We start from the raw sequence: 23,493 nt of genomic DNA, 5'->3' as shown, positions 1-23,493 counted from the left end.
AAAGCACTACCAAAATAGTCAATTGGTTGCCTTGTCTTGGTACATGGAGTTGCAAACTCCAAACATGCGCAAACGCCATTCAGATCTGGGCGATTTATGAAGGCGCCTGGCCAGAAATCCTACAACGAATATAGGGATTTGTGTGGGGACCGGCAGCTACGAAGAACGCTGGTGAGTCTGTGGATATCATTAACGACAAGTAGTGATCATTCAGTGAGCTGGCACTGGGCATCTCGACGGCAACATCAGCGGAAGGTGCAGAGATATGCCTCGCTACAGGTAGGATACACTTAGAGGACTTAAAGGCTTCAAACTTTACGTACATGATAAATGTCTTTTACATTTTTCATGTCCTTTTCAATGTCCTTTATTGATCTCTACGGCTGGGTAATGGGTGTTCTGGATTTGCAAATCATTGAGTTACATGTAGAGGGTAATGTGATATGCCACTTTGCTTTGAAATGGTTTTTTTGTTGATGGTTTTGATTCTATCCCATGTATCTCTGACAATGCCGGGTCGGCTGGTTAGGTTTGTGAAGATCAAGCCGGTCATGAAGGTAGGGTTGTTGATTCTGTATTCGGGATTTCAGATTCTCAAACTCTGTTAGACTTCTAATCACGGCCGTGGGAAAAAGCTACTATGTCATTACCGTGTTCCATGTGCCAGGCAGTACTAGCCCATTCACACATGAATATTTGAAAATATGTACCTGTATATACGATAAAACATATTCCATATTTCATGAATACAATTTCTGATGAGAACTGAGTAGCTTGTAAGATTCCGGCTGTGTTATAATCATGTGTTATGAATCAAACAGGTGATACCAGGTGCTCGCAAAAGAAGAGGAACATATCCTGCCCACCATGGCACTCGTCATAAACTCATGCAAAGCCAAGTCAATGAAATGATTGTATACGATGTCTGTTTGCGATAGACGAGATATTAATCGTTCGGTATAATTACCAGTAATATTTGAAGACATAAGATGACCATGTGTAGGGAAGGTGCCACGGAGACCCAGTGTTAGGCACATATTTGTCTAAAAGCAGTACATTCTATATGTATATGTGGAAATGGGAGCACACGTAACCATAGCTATAGGGTTGAGTGGTGTATGCTGGGGAGTCTGTTTCTAATAGAACCTAATTTTGATATTCAAATAGCGACACGTAAGTGCAAATAGGAAGTCCATGTTGTCTTCATCAATGTCTGTAGTCGCAGTTGTGGTGGTCATTTACGGTCACTGGTCATCTGGAAGACAGTTTAGCTACCGTGCATCTGTACTGATTGACGTCCCGGTAAAATATCTGGACACGTTTGCATGGAAGAGCATCTTGTTCTTTCCGTGAGAGGGGCGGTGGGGTAGCCTAGTAGTTAAAGTGTTCGCCGAAGACCCGGGTTTGATTCCTCACATGGGTGCAATGTGTGAAGCCCATTTCTAGTGTCCCCGTCGTGATATTGCTGGAATATTGCTAAAGGCGGTGTAAACCTATACTCACTCACTAAAGCGCACTCGCTCTTTCCGCGAGCATCTGTTGTCAGATTGACTTTCAGGAATCTTTTTATGCTTTTTACGCTTTTTTCGACCAGACATCTGTGTCGGCAGACAATCGAGACTGGTGGAGTTTTGTATTTATGAATCTTAAGAGGTGCACGTGTACAGTGATATACCGTTGCATCGAACTTTCATATGTCGAATATACGATTTTCTGCGTATTCCTTATCATTCATCATTTGTCGGCTGTGTCGAACCTCGAATAGCTTAAAAGTTCCTTCAACTTCGACACAAGGGTGTTTGGCTGTAAATACCAGCACTCACTTACTCACAGACTCCACCTCTCTGAAAACAAAACAAAGCTAAGAATCCCAGAACGTATCTACAAAGCGACTTCTTAAACAAAACAGACCGGGCCTAGCGGAACCGAAAATAAAATTGACCACTTTTAAATTGTTTATCTTGTATGGATCTGGTTAAGATATTAGTACTGTCCTGTAAGACAAGTTGTTCTAAATTAAAGGAGGAAGGATAACAGATCCTGGTGTCTCCTTAAGGATTAGAAGAACAGTCAGTTGTTTTTACCTCAGCCTTCTTGACGTCGCTGTAGGACTGTGTGTGCATGTTTAATGTTATATTACGTTCAAGCTGCCTAGGCAAAGCAAGAAAGGGCAGTTCATGCATATGTATGTGATATATGTTTCGATTTTAATAACAAAGTATACAAATGCATTTCTAAACGCATAGGTACTTCCCATTTTACTCTTGAAGCTCAAAGTTAGAGTAAGTGAGTGAGTTGGGTTTTACGCCGCTTTTAACAATATTCCAGCACTATCACGGCGGGGGACACCAGAAATGGGCTTCATACATTGTACCTACGTTGGGAATAGAACTCGGGTCTTCGGCGTGACAAGCGAACGCTTTAACCACTAGACTACCCAACCGCCCCTTCAAGGTTAGAACTGGTCTTCAGCAACCCATACTAGTCACAAGACCGACTAACGAGATCGGTTGGACTTGGTTGACACATGTCATCGTATCCAATTAGATCGATGTTAAAGTTGGTCGATGGATTGTTTGGTCCCGACTCCATTATTTACAGACCGCCGCCATATGGCTTGACTATTGCAAAGTGCAGCGTTAAGCAGCACACAAACTAAACCCCGTAGAACATAAATTACTTTTTATCAGACCAAACTGTAATACTCACATAATACGTTTCGAAACAGTATACCTTTTGGATACTTATTACCTTTGAAGAATAATTGCAAAATACTGATCTATACAAGAGATCGTTATTTGAGAATATAATCACAATTCAGTGACATTAACAAGATCTCCCCTTGACGTCAAACAAAACTCCCCATTTATTTCGGGAAAGAAATCACTAACATAATATTTTATGTGTTTTTTTAAATTTCTGTCTGATGTTACATGTCTGGGAAAACATTTATCAGCTTTTATACGTTCTTGAAACACTATGAATGATAGATACACACCAGCTTTTACTTCAAACAGAAAACTTACACTTTTGACGGACACTAAAATGCTTTTATCTCCTTTCAGTTGATTAGGGTGTGAACGAGGTTTTCTCCACGCGCAAAAGTGTTTCGTTTGTCAAAGTGTGATAAAACCTAAACCAGTCGGAACGTCGTGGTGTTGGCGAGGTTGTAGAAGGTAGACCACGCTGGATAACACAGATAAGGTGCTGTCACATCAAAGGCCAACTGGTGCTATTAATTCAAATCCACGATCTGTACACCCATGCATGATCGGAACAGAGTTGTATTCCCTAACCTCAGCAATTGTTCGACTTGTATTGAATCTAATCATTAAGCAAGTTTGTGAAATTGTCTACATGTAAATGTTTCCTTATTCGTGAGAAATGTGTTTTATCTGACTTTATAAATCACTATGAAATAATGATGAGAGGTGTTTGCTAAAAAAAACATGCAAGTCCATAATAGATTGAACGTCTAGATTTCTTCAGTAAAAAATACCCCTTGTCCCTAGAAACCGTTCTATTATAGAGAAAAAATGAATTTCTTTCCAGAAAACATGCGTTCACGTTTCGATGGAAAGGCTGGACTAAAGATGAAGGTCTCTTGGTGAAACCTTTGGATAAATAATACATATTTTTTTAAAGTGTTGTAAGCATTAATCACCAACAAGAAACATATATTAGTTTGGCTGTACTCTGGTGTATGTCGTCTTCAGACATACAGTAACAGTTCTCGTTCCACGATCCTATCAGACTGGCGATCCTATGTGCGCAATGTGAATAGCGCCAAACACAAGTCAAACCAATCGAAATTGTAGTCCATAATAAGAAAATGTTGATTCCGCGAAGAAAAAGACGATCCATGTATAATAGCCAATAAGTTGGAGTTTCGTTTCTCTTTAAACTGTAACAACATTAGAGTGTAAAGGCTTGTTGATATGCAGAACATAGAGGTAGGTGACACATGCTGAAATACCCAAGGGGGGCGGTCGGGTAGCCTAGTGGTTAAAGCGTTCGCTCGTCACGCGGATGACCCGGGTTCGAATCCCCGTATGGGTACAATGTGTGAAGCCCATTTCCGGTGTCCCCCGCCGTTGCTGTAATGTTGCTCACTCACTCACTCACTCACTCACTCACTCACTCACTGAAATACCCTGTGTTGATCAATCATTTAACTATGAACCTGTTGCTGAACTGCTTCTGATAAAAGTATTGGGACCCTCCCGAGAGGAAACCACAAAGTGAGCCTTTGCTCTACCATTGTTTATTGTCCATCCGCTTGTAAGAATCGCATGTCATACCAAAGTAAACTAAGATAAAATCTGTTATAAAATCAAAAAATGACCTTTAACTCCAACCTCTTCCATACAACACTGACGCATCCAACATCACACTACAAGCGGCTTTATGTGATGAGGATGTAATCCACGCTATCCCTCATCTCGTTATTGGCAAGTCAATGAAAGTTACAGTCCCCTTGGTCCTGGTTAATATCATAATCAACACTGAGACGCCCATAACGACATCAATAACGACATGAATCGTTACCGTCTTTTAAGTTTCGTCATAAAATTATATTGTGAAGAGAATAAGCTCGGGCTTAGTGTTCAGTGGCCTTAATGTACGTGGCAATGCCTCCAATGGTTCTCTCTGTGGAATTCTGTTTTCTACGTTAGTAGCAATTACAGGGTAGCGTTCGGCAGCAGTATGTTACGGTACCAGAGATCATTAATTAATTCAATTTTGTTCTTTGGAACAGGACATCTGTTCTTATTTACCACTTGCGTATTTGAATGTTTAATGGAAGTCTACAATTTGAATATAATTACGGAAGGAATGTAGTTCAAAGACACCAGTAGCACATGTTTGAAACACATGGTTATACGCCTCTGTGTAAAACAAGGAGCAGCTATGTTTTTATTGTTTGTTTATAAATGTTTTCTGTCGAATCTTCAGCAGATTAAAGGGCATGTTTCTACAGATCTCCTTATAGATGGTTCCTGAGCGTATTACGAGAGCTGCCTCCGGGCACTGTTGTTTTTAATTATGTATAGAAAAGGATATGGGTTGGTAGTTGTGGCAGACAAACGACAGATTGTCTTCAGCAACGTGAGCCTTTCAGTCCAGGATTGCATCGTGTCGCGGTGATAAGGCGCTGGGGTAAAGAGCAAGGTGGGAACTGCAGAGTGGTGAGATGATCGCTTTTTCACTTCAGCTTGCACAAACTGACGATGTCTCTGTTGTGTCGCACACGCAATGCCTAGGTTTTGGTTCGTGTTTCATGGCCAGTTTGTCTCTTCTAATACAGGAACCTGTACCATTCAGAATACAATCACAGTCAAACTGTCTGCTATACTGTATTAACAGGTCGTGTTTCAGCTTGAGTTGAAACGCTTCAGATTGGTGTCAACTAACCTTTGTTTGAAAAGGTACTTGTTCGATGTATATTTGCTAGTCAGTGAGTTAAGTTGCTGATGTAGAAGGAACTCAATCAGTCGTGTTTAGTACTTCGTAACGATCAAATTCAAGAAGGGTGTTAGAACATCCAGTGCACTATAGACAGTGATTGAGTGAGTTTAGTTTTACGCCGCTTTTAGCAATATTTTATCAATATCAAGGCGGGAGACACCAGAAATGGGCTTCACACATTGTACCCACGTAGGGAATCGAACCCGGGTCTTCGGCGTGACAAGCGAACGCTTTCACCACCAGGCTACCCTACCGCCCCTCAGTGTACTATAACCTGACTTTGGTACCGTAGCTTCTGGTCACTGCTAAACCCATGTTGGCAAAGTATGCAATGCCTTATTTGAAATGCTACTATTTTCTTACACGGAAACTCGGTTAGACCAGATCTTGTTGATCTGGTAACATCGTCACCAAGGGAAATCTTTTTGGATCATCTACAGGATTTGTCCCTCAAAGCGACCTCTTAAGCTTTAATATAGACTCACGACAGTCATAGCGCCGAGATTATCTCTATACAATGTACATATACCTAAATACCCTTCATTCATGAATCTGGTACCTTGATGATCTAGATGAAATAATTTAACAGTTCGGATTAACAAGGTTTCGCTGTATGAGATTAATAACTAAATAGTTTTGATAAATGCACTCGATTAACCATTGTTTTATTTAAAAATGTGGTTAGACTTCTAAAAAGATTAATGTCCTACACATTCAATTATCCAATAATCTTTTCTATAGATGCACTCGATTTATCCATTGTTTTATTTAGAAATGTGGTTACACTTCTAAACAAATTAATGTCCTCCAATCTGTTAAAACCATTGTTTGTTTTACTTCATGAACACTAGTAACTTCTGTTCACTTTAAATATTGACCAAAAGATAATGGGTGATAGTACACTCGTTTCTGTAGCCATTTCAATGAAAGAAGTAAAAAGGCTATATCAGTAGGTAAATCCTGAGATACGGTAACCGTTGTCTCTAAATGTCACTTACATTATAAACAGTCAAGCTAAACATGAGCATCAGATATCCAAATATCCACCACATGAGCATCGTGTCACTAACGAGGTAATCTGACATTGTCTTGAATGACTGTCTCTAATTCAGAAACAGTAGAATTTTTTTTTTAAATATATGAAACGTGAATACTTGTTTTTCTTCCTTTTTTCAATTTTCACTTCAGCATATAGTGAAGTCTATAGTGTTGTTTTTCAAGATTGACATTAACACGTCCAAGGCATTGCAAAAATATCCCAGTTACGACGTCTATTCCATAGCCATATATACAGAGTGTTGACAATAATGTCATCAGTAGAATACAAACATATCATTTTAACTGTTTATTTTTAATTTCTTGAATAATCGAAAGTTCTATTTATTGTGCGGTATAGTTCTGACAAACGTTGACAGTTCTGTAAAGACTGATGGGAGCTGTCCCGTCGCTCTATTAACATTGGTCTCCAGGAAAAAGATGTGATTGTAAAATCTGTAGTATTCAGTAGTATCATTAAAACTAGATATATATTGATCAGCAAAAGAAACTATACCTGAGACACTCTCAGATGATTTTCAGTTGAACCCATTTAAATTTATAGATGTTATATCAAAATAATATACTGCATCAGCGTTTAGCGGGCTTTCAAATAATATTCTTCTATGTGGTTTTACCTTTTAAAAAATATATTGATTAAGAATTCGTTTTAAAACATTTTGAAAATAAGTTCATAACTGGGTATCTCTGACATGGAGTTGGGTGCAAATTTACATCTTTTAAAAAATGGCATGGTTCATGTGGTTGCAAGTTTAATACATTTCTTACCCCAGTCATTTGGGAACCATTCTATTTTTTGCTAATTACCAGTCCATAGATTTCTTTTTCACAAACTGTTGCGGGGATGAGTGATGACTTAATAGGTTATCAAACCAAATTTAACAACAGTTCAGTCAATTTTGAATTACATAAAAACAAACTTGGTACACTTTCTTTTTTCAGCTGTTTTAGTCCCAGAAAATGAATTTGGTATCAGAGTTAGGGATCGGATATTTTGTCCCATTTCTATCATTATCTTTAGGATGCTTGAATGGGGATTACAGAACATTAACTGCCGGGTAAAAGAAACTTATCACTCGTACACGAAAGTTTATATGGATCTGAGACGACGCTTTGAAGGTTATGAGAAATCCTTAGCCCAAACACATGTGCATTTTTTACAAGAGTAATTGAACCTTGACCTACTGTCATCGGAAAATGGTCCATACAATAAAATTATCATCCTATAGATACAATCTCTCTTAGTTTGTCTTTATCGAGCAGCTGAAGAAAGTGAAGTTTATTTTGTCCGGCAGTGTATCAACGATAGCGGCTTCTAGGGTAGATGTGTTTTCTATCCAGTCTTCTACTAGAAGGAGCCCAGTACCAATGTTCAGGAGTACAGTGAAAGAAGGGAACGATGGGAAACCATCCGGGCACTTAACGCACGTTGCTCCTATCAGTTAACGTGCGTTAATGGCGTTTTCAGTATCCATTATGGGAACAAGTTTCTCGGTGAGGCAATTGACATATAAAATTTCCGCCACAGTTCGAGAGACGGCTTAACACTGCTCGCATACTACCAGTTCAATATTATACTGCCGTTATCAGCATAGGAAAATGACCGGTTCATTTCGTTTTAATCCCAACGTTTGTCGTGCTAGATCACAGGGAAATCCTATCTACACATACAGTGACCTCTGACGGATCAGATAAATTGGGGCACGCGTCGGTAAATGTCAATCAATGTGTCAACTAGCTATTAAACTCGCCTATTCGATTTGGAGACATAGATTCTGATTCCGGCAGCTAGTGAGCGCCTATAGTGAGTATGCTTTTACGCCGCTCTTAGCAATATTTATTCAGTATCACGCCAATGGACAGCAGAAATGGGTGGACAAAATGCACCCATCTGGCCAATCGAACCCAATCCTTTGACGCTTATACCACTAGACTGTCCCAACGTTCCCGTTCTTTTATGTGATATTATTAACCTATGAACAATATATGATTTCGTTTACTGTGACACATTCAAGGATTGTTGGCAATATCTGAGTGTTTCTCGGGCATTTGTGTGTCAGTTGTATTGCCAATAACGTTTTTAGATTTGCACATCAAATAAAACGGACTCTTTTTCCATTCTTGACACGTGACATTGCATCATAGGTCGAGTTCAATATGTGTTCGTGTTTGCTGAGATTCTTCGTGGGAAAATAACATTCGTCCTCACTCATCTCTTTTGTAAATAGACCCGTGAAGATCCGGGTTAGAATTGATCTTCAGCAACCCATGCTTGTCGTAAGAGGCGACTAACGTCAGATCCCAATTGGCAGATCGTCAGACTCGACTCGATTTTTACAGACCGTTGCTGACTGACGGCGTAAAACAGTCGTGACTGGGTTGACACATGTCATCGGTTCCCAATTGCGCAGATCGATGCTCATGCTGTTGATCACTGGATTGTCTGGTCCAGACTCGATTTTTTACAGACCGCCGCCATATAGCTGAAATAGTGCTGAGTGCGGCGTAAAACAGTCGCTGACTGGGTTGACACATGTCATCGGTTCCCAATTGCGCAGATCGATGCTCATGCTGTTCATCACTGGATTGTCTGGTCCAGACGTTTTACAGACCGCCGCCATATAGCTGAAATAGTGCTGAGTGCGGCGTAAAAGTAAACTCACTCACTCTTTTGTAAATACACGAGAATCATTTTGTTTAGTCGTCAAAGCGATGAAACATTTACACATTTCCTGAAAAGACGGCAGTAAAAGTGTATTTGGCAGCTGTACCAATACTTATCCAAAGTTCCGATTGTCTTACAGTCACAGACTCTTAGGTTATATGAGTTAAGTCCATTTTGGTTTATGCAAGAAAAGTATCCCAACTGTTTGGATCACTTGTATCATTCAGGTTTTTCTTCCTATTGTTAGAAGTATGCCCAACTCCTCAATGTAATTAATTCAACAATATGAAATTCACCTATACTATCATTATTTCGAAAGCTATTCAATTAGATCAACATATACCAAAATGTATTTCTTCAGAAATCGTTGTGTGGTGATTCCAGATCTGTTTACTCATTATATCCCAGATACGTACTTTGATCCCCGCATCTGAGGCCTAGTGTAAAGCACCGTACAGTGTGTGACCAGACTCCGAGGGTCGTTTAGGCAAATAACAGATGTGCCTCAATTATCCTCCATGGTCTTTGAGCACCACACGTTGCCCATTGGTTTCATCAACGTGTAAAGGTCTACAACCTGAGTAAATTCAGGCTTTCCAAATACATAAACAATGACAGTGTACACGCATGGTAAACATTGGCTGAAACCGACGCAAACAGAACATGTTTATTCCATGTTGATGTGACAGAGGGGCGTTGGGGTAGCCCAGTGGGTAAGGCGTGGTTTAGAATCGTAGAATGGTTTGCTTGAAGGCTTGAGGTATGTAAAATCCACGTAAGATGACGATGGCTAATTACGATGCTGATATGGAAGATTTGAGAGCTTAAGGTGAGTGAGGGGCAGTGGGGTAGCCCAGTGGTTAAAGCGTTCTCCAGCCACGCTGGGGTTCGATTCCCACTTGGACACAATGTGTGAAGCCCATCTCTGGTGTCCCCCGTCGTTTTATTGCTGGAATATTGCTAAAAGCAGCGTAAAACCAAACTCACTGATTTCATTGAAACAATTATTGTAGCCTTTTGGGAGACCTTAAGTTTGTAGTGTTTCAGTTACTACTTCATTCCAGGAATGATGTGATACTCTGACGTTTTGGTCATTACAAAATTAAATGTCTCCTTTCTTTTGACTTGCAATTAAAGTTATAAAGACATTGATATAACAGAAACACTCTTAATTCAGTGAAACAATCAGTTTGTTCAAACCACCAAAGCTGGTTCATGAGTATGTACATGCGCACTTTGTTAAAATGTATTTCAATATTGTAGACATGTGATCCACTTCCGACCTCATTCCTCTAGTAGTTTTACGTAACAGTTGTACAATAAATCTGGATAGAGTTCTAATGTCTGCGACGTTAGTTGAATAATGTACACGTTGTAAATTGAATTCATTTTATGAATGAATCAGTAATTATATCAATTCTTGAGAGCTTCAAATCGAAGAGAAAATGAAACTGCCCTCCCACTGCGGTAACAAGACACCATTGGCAATCTGACAACCCACGTTTGCTATTTCCATAAGAACGTATATTCTATTTTAACGCAATTCAGTCAATATGGAAACAAATCATCATGCTGAACGCTAATAATAACTCTAGTTTCATAATTCTTTGGGCCCGAATTGAAGCAAAAAACCCTCCACAGAAGATAATGTATGCGTCAATCATCTTCCGTCCGTATTTTTTATGCTATTCTCATTTTAATCCTCAACCAGCAAGACAGCAGCAAAGAAAAAAAAAGTTTTTGTTTTTTTTTTTAAAAAAAATTTAATTTTTTTTATTTACATTAAGTACATGACTGTTGCATACAAAAACCTCTTGGTAGTGTGGACATAAAACCTTTCACAAGCTTTGCCTTATGACAAGAAAATGCATTCTGTATGTACCAGGAGATGTACTTTTTTTCTAAACCAGTATACTGGTCTCATTGAACAAGGTTATAGGATAAAGTGTCTTGGGTTAGAAACCAACCTGCTCTTATCAATATTCCAGTTCTATCATGTCAAGGCATACAAAGATGAAACTTCACATACATACTCTTGTTGATAACAGAAATTGGGCCTTCAGTTGGAACCAACAGCTGAACCACAATGCTGCCTCTAGGTCAAAGAAATCCTTTAGCCTTGAGTGTCAAACAGTTCTAAATTAGCTAAGTGAATCCTATATCATCAACTGGGTTGAATGTAAATGATAACAGTCAGCTTAAGTCTGCCAAGACAACCAACACAAAGACAAGTTGATGTATTTGACAGCTGGTGGAGTGTAAAACACCTAGAGTATCAACATAATAGCACCACATACATGTGATTTACATATATCACAGGACCAGAATTCTGCAGTGTCAATATTAGTATCGACAAAACACTAACAGCATTAATATTCTTTTGTAACTGTAACATCATTCCCTATTTGCTGTTGAATACACAAACTCAACAATTGTACAACAGTATAACAATATGAGATATCCTGGTACACAGGCTGTGATGGGTTCAAGATACCCATGATCACCTGAATCAACACACACTGTGCAAAAAAGGACCTTCAAAGATAGTTGCATGGTAACCATGGTGGCATGATTTATACCCACAGACACACATACACATGTACATACATACATACATACACATACATATATATACATATATAAGAGAGAGAAAGTTGTAAATAATTATAAAAGAAAAATGTCTTTAGCTAGTTGTGTAACGTATGTTTTTATTTTTATTTTTAAATGTTTTCTGTTACACGTTACAAATGAATATATCGTGTTTCCGTTACTAAACATATTAGACAGTGATATATATAGCTACAAACTATACACAGCTATATACTGAACAATGAGAGGCCATTTGACCACAAGTTGGTCAAACTATGACCACTACGGCATCAATTATCAATGCAGCGTAATTAAAATTATAAACTTTATATTAATGGTTTTATTTAAATCCAGTCGCTTCTCTACGGAAACATTTTTTTTATGAACATAGACAAAGAAAGATCAAGCTGACCTGTTTTTTCATGAGTTTCCAAAGGTTATTTTTGTCACAGTGGCGGGGAAAATTGAGACGTTTTAATTATCTCACGTCGGAATGAAAATTCCGGGTGGGCGGAAGATGGGAAATACAGACAAAGTAGGGACAGCCTGGCGCAACATCCGAAATTACTGTCTGTCCAGCTTCTTCATCCAAAGCACCACATTCAGTAGTTCATGTCTTCCAGAAACAGTAACATATAGATGAACTGGAGGTTCCATACATCCAGATCATACAGTTCATTACATAACGGGTTGGTATAAACACGATTCGCAAATATATGCAAAGTCGATTTACAGGCAAATGTGCATTCAGGAAATGAATAGGTACTTGAAAATATAATAGCAGTACATTATATATAGCGCTAGATTAACAGAACAGATTGTGACATAGTGACCAAAATTTTGTGAAGCTGTCATATTTGCAATCTGAGTAGGCATTTAAACGTTCAGCATAATATGTTGTCTTTACGTCTTCTATAATGTAGTTCAAATTTGGTGTTTTATATCTTTGTTTCATTTTGTATATATTATATTTCACTAACCTGGAGTTTAGGTGAATGAAATTGGATTCAACGTCGCATTCAAGATTATTGTACTTATCCAACAAAGAACATGATTGTACTTTATAGTGAGTGTGTGAGTATGGTTTTACACCGCTTTCAACAATATTCCGGCAATATCAAGGCGTGGACACCAGAAATGGGCTTTTATGGTGCTAGCTTACTCCGATACAGTGCCGAAGTTTAAACTTGGCACCCTACAGACACGTTATACTCACTTCGATCTCCAGTTCTATTCTATATGCCGAGTGGAAGGCAGGGTAATAGTAAGTACCTGATCCATCATATAATGTCATTTAGTCTAATGACGACGACATGAGACGACATGAGACGAAGCCAGCGACCACTACATCACCGAGGGGTAGCAAATTGAATTAATACATAAGTAATGTATATACTAGTCACACTTTGCTAAGCATCAAATCATGGATTCAACAGAAAACTATTATGTGGAGTCAAATTTGGTTTAAATATCTAAGCTTATTGTAAGCATGGATCCTAGGTTTCAGTATGGCATTGCATCTTGTGGATCCCATGCCTGCTATTGACATGTGTTGTTTATTTGTCAGTGACTCGTTCCATGATTTGCAAAATGGTTGATTGGTGCCATGAAAACCATTTTAATGATTACTCATGTATCAAGTGCATACGGTTAGATTAAAGTGGTTGTTTGCCTAAAGAGGTGTTACCATATTATTATTTATCCAGTTCCAAATATATACAGTGTCAAATGATAAATCTACGTTTAAGTAAAGTTGTGAATTTCTGTGATTCTTAGGAAAGTGTGAGTAGTATATATGTCGTTATCAGGCAATGACCTTGCATCTTTTAGATCAATGCTTCATGTTCCTGTTATGCGAATGCAAAGTAAAATAAATCCTTGAAATATTCGGCACCAACGGTCAATAATAATGGTTACGTGTAAGCTGCTTATCTGCATAAATTACGCACATATTTATTTGAAAACGCAATTCCTATTAAGTCTATTGCGTACAAGTGCGGCGCTTGATATTTTGTAAATATTCAATCAATTTGATTTTACATGCGTACACACAAAAATAGATAAAATCACTGAGGTATATTGAGAAGTTCTATTTCAGCACATGAACTTGGCAACTTGCAGTCTTTCTTATCGCTTCTCACATTACAGATCAAATATACATAACAAACAGGTAAACCAACATTTGAACTTTATTATATTTCAACAATAAATGGAAAATGGCAAAATACCCAATTGAGTGTGAGTGAGGTGGGTACAATTTATTTGTTTACTCCAAGGAAAATTAGGATACCCAATTGAGATGAACACAAGCGAGTACATAACTCAATGACCCAAAAAAGTTATCTGTAGCTCTGAACTATATGCATACACAATCCAAAACAAATGTTTCATATTGATGTTCATGTTGATGCATATCGATCGAAAGTCTGTAAGAGCATGAGCTGAACTTTCTTATTGTTACAAAGTGTAGCTCGTGTTGAATGTTTATTGCGAAAAGTGTTACCTTTTTTGCCTGAAAACCTCTTTCGTCTCTGCTGCAAACAAGACGGTCATTATATTCGGCCGTCTAAAAAGACTCGTGACTCGTAACTTAATTTTTTCTCTGTTGTCTCCATGAACTATCAGTTGTCATAGTAGCATGTAACATATTATCGTTATCGTACTTTTTGAAGACTTCTTTGCTAAAGATCCCGATACACTGAGTAATACTATACATGCTATAAATGTTACTTACTTCAGGAAGCATATGCTATAATGTGACTTACTTCAGGAAGCACATGCTATAAATGCGACTTACTTCAGGAAGCACATGCTATAATGTGACTTGATCTTCATGTGATTCAGACTGTTAATGTTAAAGAAACAAGAAATCTACTAAGTATGACAAGCTTGATTTATGACATGCTTTGATCGCATCAGACGCTCATCAACTCGACGGAGGACCACAGGTGCGTGTGGTTCTGCAGGATGAGTGATAGGATACGTTTAACATCAATAACCTCTTAAATACCGACAATTTTTGTGTGAGCTGATGGATTTCCAAAGCAATTAGATACTGTTGTTTTTGCAGATACCTAAACGGTAATTGAATCTCAAACTTCTCAAAAACGTGATCGCCATTTAAGAGTCTCTTGAGAACCTGTACTTCGTCATTGAAGAACCATTTCAGTGTATTTTGCAGAAGGGACCGAAGGGCACTTTTATCATTTCTCATGAAGGTATGCCTTGTCATGGAGACCTTTGAAGACTTAAATCAAATAGCTGAACGACATGCACTGTTTAAATTCCGTAATGAAAGTTTAATCACATGTAATAAAGCGCTGCTGAGTTTGGCCAATGTCAAAGCTACAAGTATGTTGTTTGTTTATCGTTGTTTTGTCTTGTTGTTGTTCAACGCCGCACGCTGCAATACCACAATTTTGTGCACGCTGCAATACCCCAGTTTTATGACGACAGTCTGTAAATATGCTAGTCGCTATCGGAGAATCGATCTGCGAGATTGTGATACGATGTCATGCATCAAACAAGTCAGTGAATCTCACCACTCGGTCCCTCTAGTCGCCTTTTCAGAAGGCATTTATCTGTGAAGATCATGATTGGTTCTGACTCGGGTCTTCACGGGTCCACACATTCATTATCAACACAAAACATTTATGGACTTTTGTACCATTAACTAAGGAGGTTTGGTTATCAGTTGCCGACCGGTGTGAGTGAGTGAGTATGGTTTAATGCCGCTGTTAGCAATATTTCAGCAATATCACGGCGGGGGACACCAGAAATGGGCTTTACACATTGTACCCAAGTGGGGAATCGAACTCGGGCCTTCGGCGTGACGAGCCAACGCTTTAACCACTAGGCTACCCCACCGCCCCTCCGACCTGTGTGGATGTTGTATGTGTGTTATACTGTGTGTGAGCGCATGTACTCTCAGCTGGCTGAGGATGTATAATGTACTCGAGGGACTGGACAACAAAGAATCTATCGTATCCTCGGTCATCCGCTCACGCGCACGCACACGTACCACGCACATACACACGTACAAGCACACATACGAACCTGGTAGTTTCTATTCTATTCTATTCTATTTCTATAAGTCAGGATCATGACCCTCTCTGTCTCTCTGTTTCTCGCTCTGTGTCTCTTCTTCCCCTTATCTAGCCCTTCCCTCCCCCTCTCTCTCTCTCTCTCTCTCTCCCACACACACATACACACATTCGCCGGGATTCTTGAAGATCCGTCTCGCTCTCTCTCTCTCTCTCTCTCTCTCTCTCTCTCTCTCTCTCTCTCTCTCTCTCTCTCTCTCACTCTCACACACATACACAAACACATATACACATTCGCTGGGATTCGTGAAGATCCGGGTTAGAGTTGGTCAGCAAGGTAACCATGCTTGTCGTAACAGGCGACAGATTGTTGCTCATGCTGTTGATCACTGGATTGCCTGGTAAAGACTCCATTATTCAAAGACCGCCGACATATAGCAGGAATATTGCGTTAAACAACAAACAAACAACCACACACGCAGGGAGCTCCATATGGCATATCAATGTATGTTTTAAGATTATATTTTAATGTTATTTTCATCAAAACGTTCATCCTCATTGACTCTCAGTGCTCGGCCTGTTGCCTTCCCTGCACTCATTGATGTGTGCAAAGTACTCCATAACCAGACAACGTCGTTCCTGTCACGAGGCAAAAGAAAAGAAAGGACAACAGGCATGCGGTCTTTAAGTTTTTCAGAAAAGTAATTAAATCAAGACGAAAATGACACTGTACTGAGAAACACTGGAATTGACAATCACAGCTGAGGTTTTCTCATTCAGAGTCGTCTAATGCTATCAGTTCTTATCAGACGCAAGAATAAACATTCAAATTAAACATTTAAAGGTCGAGGGTGTGATGGTGAAATGGTGTACGTTTCCATGACAACATGGCTTCTAAATCTGGTTCCATTAATGGCAGAAGACCTGGCCGAAGAAAATGCAACGTTGTACGATACCACAGACCATGTGTATGTAGATAGGGTAGACTCTGCAGAAAATACGGTGAGATACTAGACGATATAGAAATGATATTATGTGACATCCATTCACGTTGAATAATCACCCGCTAGCAATGCGTGTATGAATTATCAAAGATACTTGATGAAAGAAGAACAAACGATCTAAAGAAGAGCGGGAGGAAAATTACATCAGCAGTAGTAAGAAATTGCAATCGTTAATCTGGTATTGGATGTATTATGTTAACGTAGACTGTAGGAGTATAGAGATTGAATCAGTGGTGGATACTGGGATGAGTGAGTGATGAAGAGAGTGGTTGAGTGAGAGGTCGATGGAGTGATGAAGAGAGTGGTTGAGTGAGTGGTCGATGGAGTGATGAAGAGAGTGGTTGAGTGAGTGGTCGATGGAGTGATGAAGAGAGTGGTGGTACTTTGTCCAGAATAGGGACATGATTTAAGGATTGAGGTCGGTAAATATGTAACGACAAATCTATTTGCACAGTGATAAGATGGTCAAATTGTGGTATATTCCCTCACAATGTGGTTGCATCAGTAAACTCCATGCAAAAGAAAGTATACTCATTAAAAAAATCTACTTCACCCCCGAAATTACAAACGTGATCAAACCCTAACTCACCAACAGATTTGACCCCCAAATTACAATTGTGGTCAAAACCTTGCTCGTTAACGGATTTGACCCCAAATTACAATCGTTATCAGACCCTTACTCGCCAACACTCACCGAAGTATTGAAGCTTTAGTCCAAAACACAACGATAATACCACATAAATCACCTTTTTGCCTTCTTCTTTTTCATTTTTATCCACAATGGATTGATGTGAATTGAGTGATTACTTCCTTTTGCCGGGCAGTTTATTTGAAACTTCACTTCCGTTTTTTGGGGTCATTTGCGTGTGTGTGCTGACAAAGAGTTTTTTCCGTACATTTCATATTTACAAATAAATCTCTTCATGGCGATGTTCTTTGATCTTTATAGCCACCACTTTAAGATGATGGCTTGTTGTAGGAGTTGTCGTTGTAGGGGCTGTCGGTGTGGGCACGACTGCACGGCTACATGTTTAAGTAATCTCCTTTATAACAAACTGACACATTCAGTTGGAACAGACACCTTCGTAGATTGCCGTTCTTGACATCTTTTGACTCGAGACACTCTCAACATGTGATCGTAATTACAATCTTAATATTTTTGAATTGTTGATATACAGTTGAAGATGGAGGCCACGAAATTCAATTTGATCTCTGTCTTGATTATATTTGTGTGTGAAATTGACACGTACAGACATTCAATATAACGATGATGTATCGGCAGAGTGATAAATGTCATTATAAATATATTAAGTACGTGACAGATTGGCGTTTAATTTGATAATTCGGTGATATTAACATCCCGTATCATGCTGGAAGAACATGGAGATTTGTTGCTGAAGATGTTACTATTGTCATCAACAAATGTGCCCGAGTACCAAAATCTCACTTGATGTTAGCATTGATGAACAATGGCAATGGCAGGTTGTTATATCTCTATATATCTCCATTATTAACTGTTGGCAACTGTTGTTAAAAGAAAGCATACAGTTTGTTTGATGATGGTCCAAAATGAAACACAAATGGTTATTCAATGGTGATGAATTTGATATGGGTATCAAATTTGTGTTGAATTTTGTTGTGTTTGCTGTGTTTTGACGACTGTTTTCAGCCTTTATCGCTTGACAATCTTTGAAATTCTCTGAACAAATTACATGTCCATTTTCAAAAGTCCGGCCGTTGTATCTTTGTCACGTGTTTCAACTCAAAACACGAGAAATGACAGTGACGACACAATGCTTCTTGTCAGCAACAACTCTGGGACGACATCACGAATGACAAATTCCCGTTTGAGTGATATCGTCAGTGTGATGCTGCCACATCACTGTCATTTCCTAAAACAATTTGACAATATATTTGGATATGATTCCTGGGTGATATGAACGTACCTTGGGAAGCCATCACGTACATGTGTTTCACCGCCTCACAAGAAGAATACGAGTCGCATTACTTTCCCTCTCCCCAGAGAACATAAAAATACATTGAATCACTTTCACAGTCATTATTTCGCCTTGTAGGCAACTCTTAACAGACGCCTAAAGCATAGTGATTGTTTCAAGTATATTCTGGGACAATTCCTTGAGATTAAATTGGCAAACAAAACAAATTCGTCTGAAAGCCGTTATACAGAATTAGGTCTCAAGTCATACTCGTATTCGATGGTTACTGGTTCGAATCCTGGTTTACTCCGGTTTTGATTAATGGTTCGTCTGCACCATACACCTACATGTTGATTTTACCGATATGTACTTTACTTTACTTTACTTTGAGTTGGGATTTACAGTCTAAAACAAGTTTAGAATTCACCATAAATACATGTTAATTATAAAAACCTGTCATCGAAGGACAGTAAAACCAATTAGAATATCACAGTATCAAGAATTAAGACTAGCTTCTCCCTCTAAAATTGGATTTCAAATAAGGCAATACAATATCAAATGGGCTATAGGTCGCCAACAACTAAAGGTAGAACACCATACTAGGGACCATGGGGACTTACAGTGCCTTTGCTGCCTGCACGGACCCTAGTTCGATTTACACCATCCCTTCAGCCGCTGGCGATTGTAGGAAGTATCTAGCCAAATTGTAAAAGAACAAAAATACTACGTTTTAAAAAGATGGTAAGTTTAAATTAAACTTTGAAAGTTTTGAGACTTATATATCCTCTCAGGAGGGCAATACTTTTACGATACTTTAACCCCCTTCGATTATTTACCGATATGTAAACGTCTACATTTTGATCATATTGACTTGTGTTCATGACGGGTGCCATCGGCGGGTAGGATGTGTACACCTTAAAAAGTTATGGTGTAATCACTATTTGATAGTGTTTTTCCAACACATCATTATGATTTATGGGGACTTGCACAGTGGACTTTACTGTTTGCAAATGTACCCTATGATCATGAATAGGTTCTATCTATCCCTTTGTTATGATTGCAATAATGTGTAAGTCAACCCCACTTAGTCACCTGGCCTTAGTGAACCCATACAGATTAATCACTCCTCTTTAATGCCTATAGTTTCCTATCACCCCAAGAACGAGAACTCTTATTAGATAAATGCAATATCCCCCATACGTTATAAGATAATACAACATTATCACAACGAGCTAGTCCGTGGTATTAGCGAGGAATATTTCAATTAACACACTAATACTGTGTAGCCCCGTGTGTTATTGCACTTATTGGGTTAAATGGGGTGAATTAATGCATTAAATTACAGTATGTCAAGTAACGACACCAGCGCCATATAACGATCTAAGACAGGTTTGCCTTTGGGGAAGAAGGTCCATCGGGGAAAGTATTCTTTTTCCAGGACGTCGATACTACACGGCCAAGATATTGACACAGTTGACCCTGATCAACATCGATGGTCAGTGCAGCATCACAAATGGGCAACTGGATGTCTGTAAACAAACTTTGGCTTCACAAAATCACTAATCTTTGGTCGAAGATTGTCTATCTAAGAACAGGAGGGAGCCAATTAAGACCAGTTGCATGGTTCCCAAGACTCTTTCGTTCTGTTTTATTGTTTCTTTGTTTCCTTTTTATTCTTTCTTTCATTTTCTTCTATCACAAAGAGGTAATGTGTAGAAATTTTTTAAAATAACACATGTAATTTATAAACTCAAATGTGTAGCACTCAGATTTCCACATCAATTTGGAACATGGAAAAATTCAATTTTTTTAGAATGAAGTGAAATAATTAACTGTATTGAAGCCAAAATTCGAGAAAGTGTGAATGGGCTCATTACAGCATAATTCCACTCTTAAGGACATGATCTCTCGGTGGAGTCTTCGATAATCAGATTGAAATTCAATGCTGCTCTTAATGGTTAAGCGAAGGAAGTCCTTACGAGCGGTATTCCGGAGCTAACATTGTACCGACTCGCCAGGCTGGGCAAATATGTAACAAAACCATAATTATATCATTAAACCAGCATGATAGAATCACGATTACCTCGTAAAGGAAATATCAATTGACCAAATGTTGGACAAGATCTTTTCTATGACTAACCAATTACGCAGAACGCTACTGTATTAAAGCAACTTCCGTTAAGGCTCAATGTTAACGCTGTGTTTGAAGCGACAAAAGACAACAACAACACATGTAAAGATATGTGCTGTCGAAGTTGATGTCCTAGAACCTTTCGCATGTCCTCACATGTGAGTGAACTAATGAAAGTTTTTCAGACTCTCTCAACTACAGCTCGGTGGATTATTGCTCTCGCTATCGACCACGTGTTTGTGTGTGGTTTGGGTCAATAACTGTCAGGCCAATGTAATTGAAAATGTTATTGATACGATAAACAAATCCAAATTGGTTACAGGATCCGATGAATATTCAAATAAGCGCATCTAGTTGGAACTATTTCAGTTCAAACACCAATTCGATGTCTGCATTCTCAACAGATACTTTGGTAAATGTTCCAATAAGCTCAGATAGGTGTTTCCAATTGTGTGGGCGCTTCAGAAACAAAGCTAACTGCTAATCATTTTGCACTATGTTGTGAACGGGGAGAATAACTCAACCATTGTTTTTATAGTGGATTACATCTACTCCATAGAGTAAAAGTACGTATAAAAGGTCGATCAGTTCATGAATGACAGATTCAAAAGTCCATAAAGGACAAATTAGTTAAAACAGATATCTGAATAGCCTACTTAAAATCATTGATGACAAAATGTGATTTTGAAAAGGGTAAGCGTGTATGTGCTGCCCTACTGATTGCAACCTTCATTCACACAATTCACACAAAGTGTATGTTGCATTACGCCGCAATCAGCCATGGTCTTACCATGGCCTGAACAGAATCGAGGCCGGATCGGTGAATGTACTGATCCAGTGATACTTTATTAAGGCCTCATTCAGCTCAAAGGATGGAGCACACTTAACTCACAAACGAATGAGGAATCCCCCATATCTGAACCCGAACACATTTATCTAACTTCTTAGAATGATTAATAAGTACGACATTGTTAGGGGAACGCATAAATGATTGCTTGAATTCGTGCCTTATCATTTATCACACATGGGGCATTGTAGTTATTAAATCTACCAGTACCACTCATACTGATGATATCAAACAGTTAACTAGCCTTCTTCATCAATCCCGGGAAAGATCAGCATCATCTGATCAGTTGAGGGCAACCCACGAGGGGTTGATTAATACCTCTGTCGGGAGTGGACATGTGTTCCGACTGGCAATACTCTTGCTTCTTCTTCAACACCGACTGCGGACTGGTCACAGAATGACCGCTGTCGTGATAAATGACCAGAGAGTCATGTCGAGTGACAGAAGGGCCGCTAACTTGACTCTTCTCCTCCATGCCAGCACGGATTAATTACACGTCTTGAGCTCTTGCCAATCCGTGGAAGACTGGTATCAGACTTCATCTCTTTCATCAGAGTTCGTGGTTTAATTGAAAAGTAATAAATATTTCCTCGTGTATATTAAATTGAACAGACGTTGACTGAGAGGATGGCATTGCGGGCAGAAATAAAGTCAGGGGGGATATTTTCATCAAGCGACACATTCATGATGGCTGGTCATCTTGTTCTTGTCCATGCAGCGTCTAGATTGAAGTACTAAATATGCATCAGTTTCTGAAAAGCCGCCATCATCTTACGGACATGTTTTCTTCCATTGACGAAATAACCGTTCCAAAACATGTCTCGGTGGTATCAAAGTAAGTTTTTATCAAAATCTAGAATTCAAAAAGTGCCATAAGGTATATTTTTTTATTTCAATCTCGCAAAAGCCAGACTATCTGAATGACCTGAAGGAAAGCATAAAAAAGTTGTCATATTGGTTCCCAAGGCAACGTCCCGTCAATAGTTGAAAGATTACAGCTTCATGATCGTTTGAGAGAGATACATTGACAATGTTTACGCGTTCCATCTCGAGATACGTTTCCTGAGAAGAATATCATGTGTGAAGGAATTTCAGAATATATGTTAACTTACATCCAAGCGTATGATACACGTGAAGAATAAAATTGCTCTTCCACGACCAGTGCTTGTAAAATGCGATCGACGGGATCGGATGTCAGCCTCGCTAACTTGGTTGACGATGCTAATGCTGTTGATCACTGGATTGCCTGAACCTAACTTTTTAAAGACCTCGGCCATACAACTGGAATATTTCTGAGTACGATGGTAAAGAACAAACAAGATTTTTAATATGGTTTGCTACGAAAATACGAATATTCGTCGCCTTGCAATTGGTGAAACCAGCAATCACGAGCATGGTGCCTACGAACCCAGAATCATTACCAGAACGAATCTGGGATTCGCAAAAAAAATGTTATTCGGTTTCTGCCAGACCTGAGTGATGGAACTCAGTGCATGGAATTAAGGTGGCTTTGATCACAAGGCCACCAACATATTACGCGCAATAATGTTAGATAAATGCATATTAACATTGACCACATGAAACCCCAAGCCTGGATTGTACTTTTGTGTAAGAACCATAAATGCATTTGACATTTCTCGCACGATTGCTGCACATTGCTATAAGTGCGAATGATTGGGAGCTGGCATCCATCCTCTCATCTAGAGCGAACTACGGTGCGTTTACTTCCAAATACATCGGCTCCAATGTCTG

At 39.0% G+C, this 23,493-nt stretch overlaps 1 protein-coding gene across 1 annotated transcript in view; it reads left to right on the top strand.

Annotated features, from left to right (window-relative positions):
• LOC124281964 (calcitonin gene-related peptide type 1 receptor-like) overlaps window positions 1-23,493 on the top strand; it is a 109,382-nt gene that overhangs the window by 21,936 nt on the left and 63,953 nt on the right. The gene's annotated exons all lie outside the window — the stretch shown is intronic.

The sequence above is a fragment of the Haliotis rubra genome, unplaced genomic scaffold (genome assembly GCF_003918875.1).
Source record: "Haliotis rubra isolate DU_JTF1 unplaced genomic scaffold, ASM391887v1 Scf1083, whole genome shotgun sequence".
NCBI classification, from domain to species: Eukaryota; Metazoa; Mollusca; class Gastropoda; order Lepetellida; family Haliotidae; genus Haliotis; species Haliotis rubra.
This window is presented reverse-complemented; position numbering and strand designations above follow the sequence as displayed.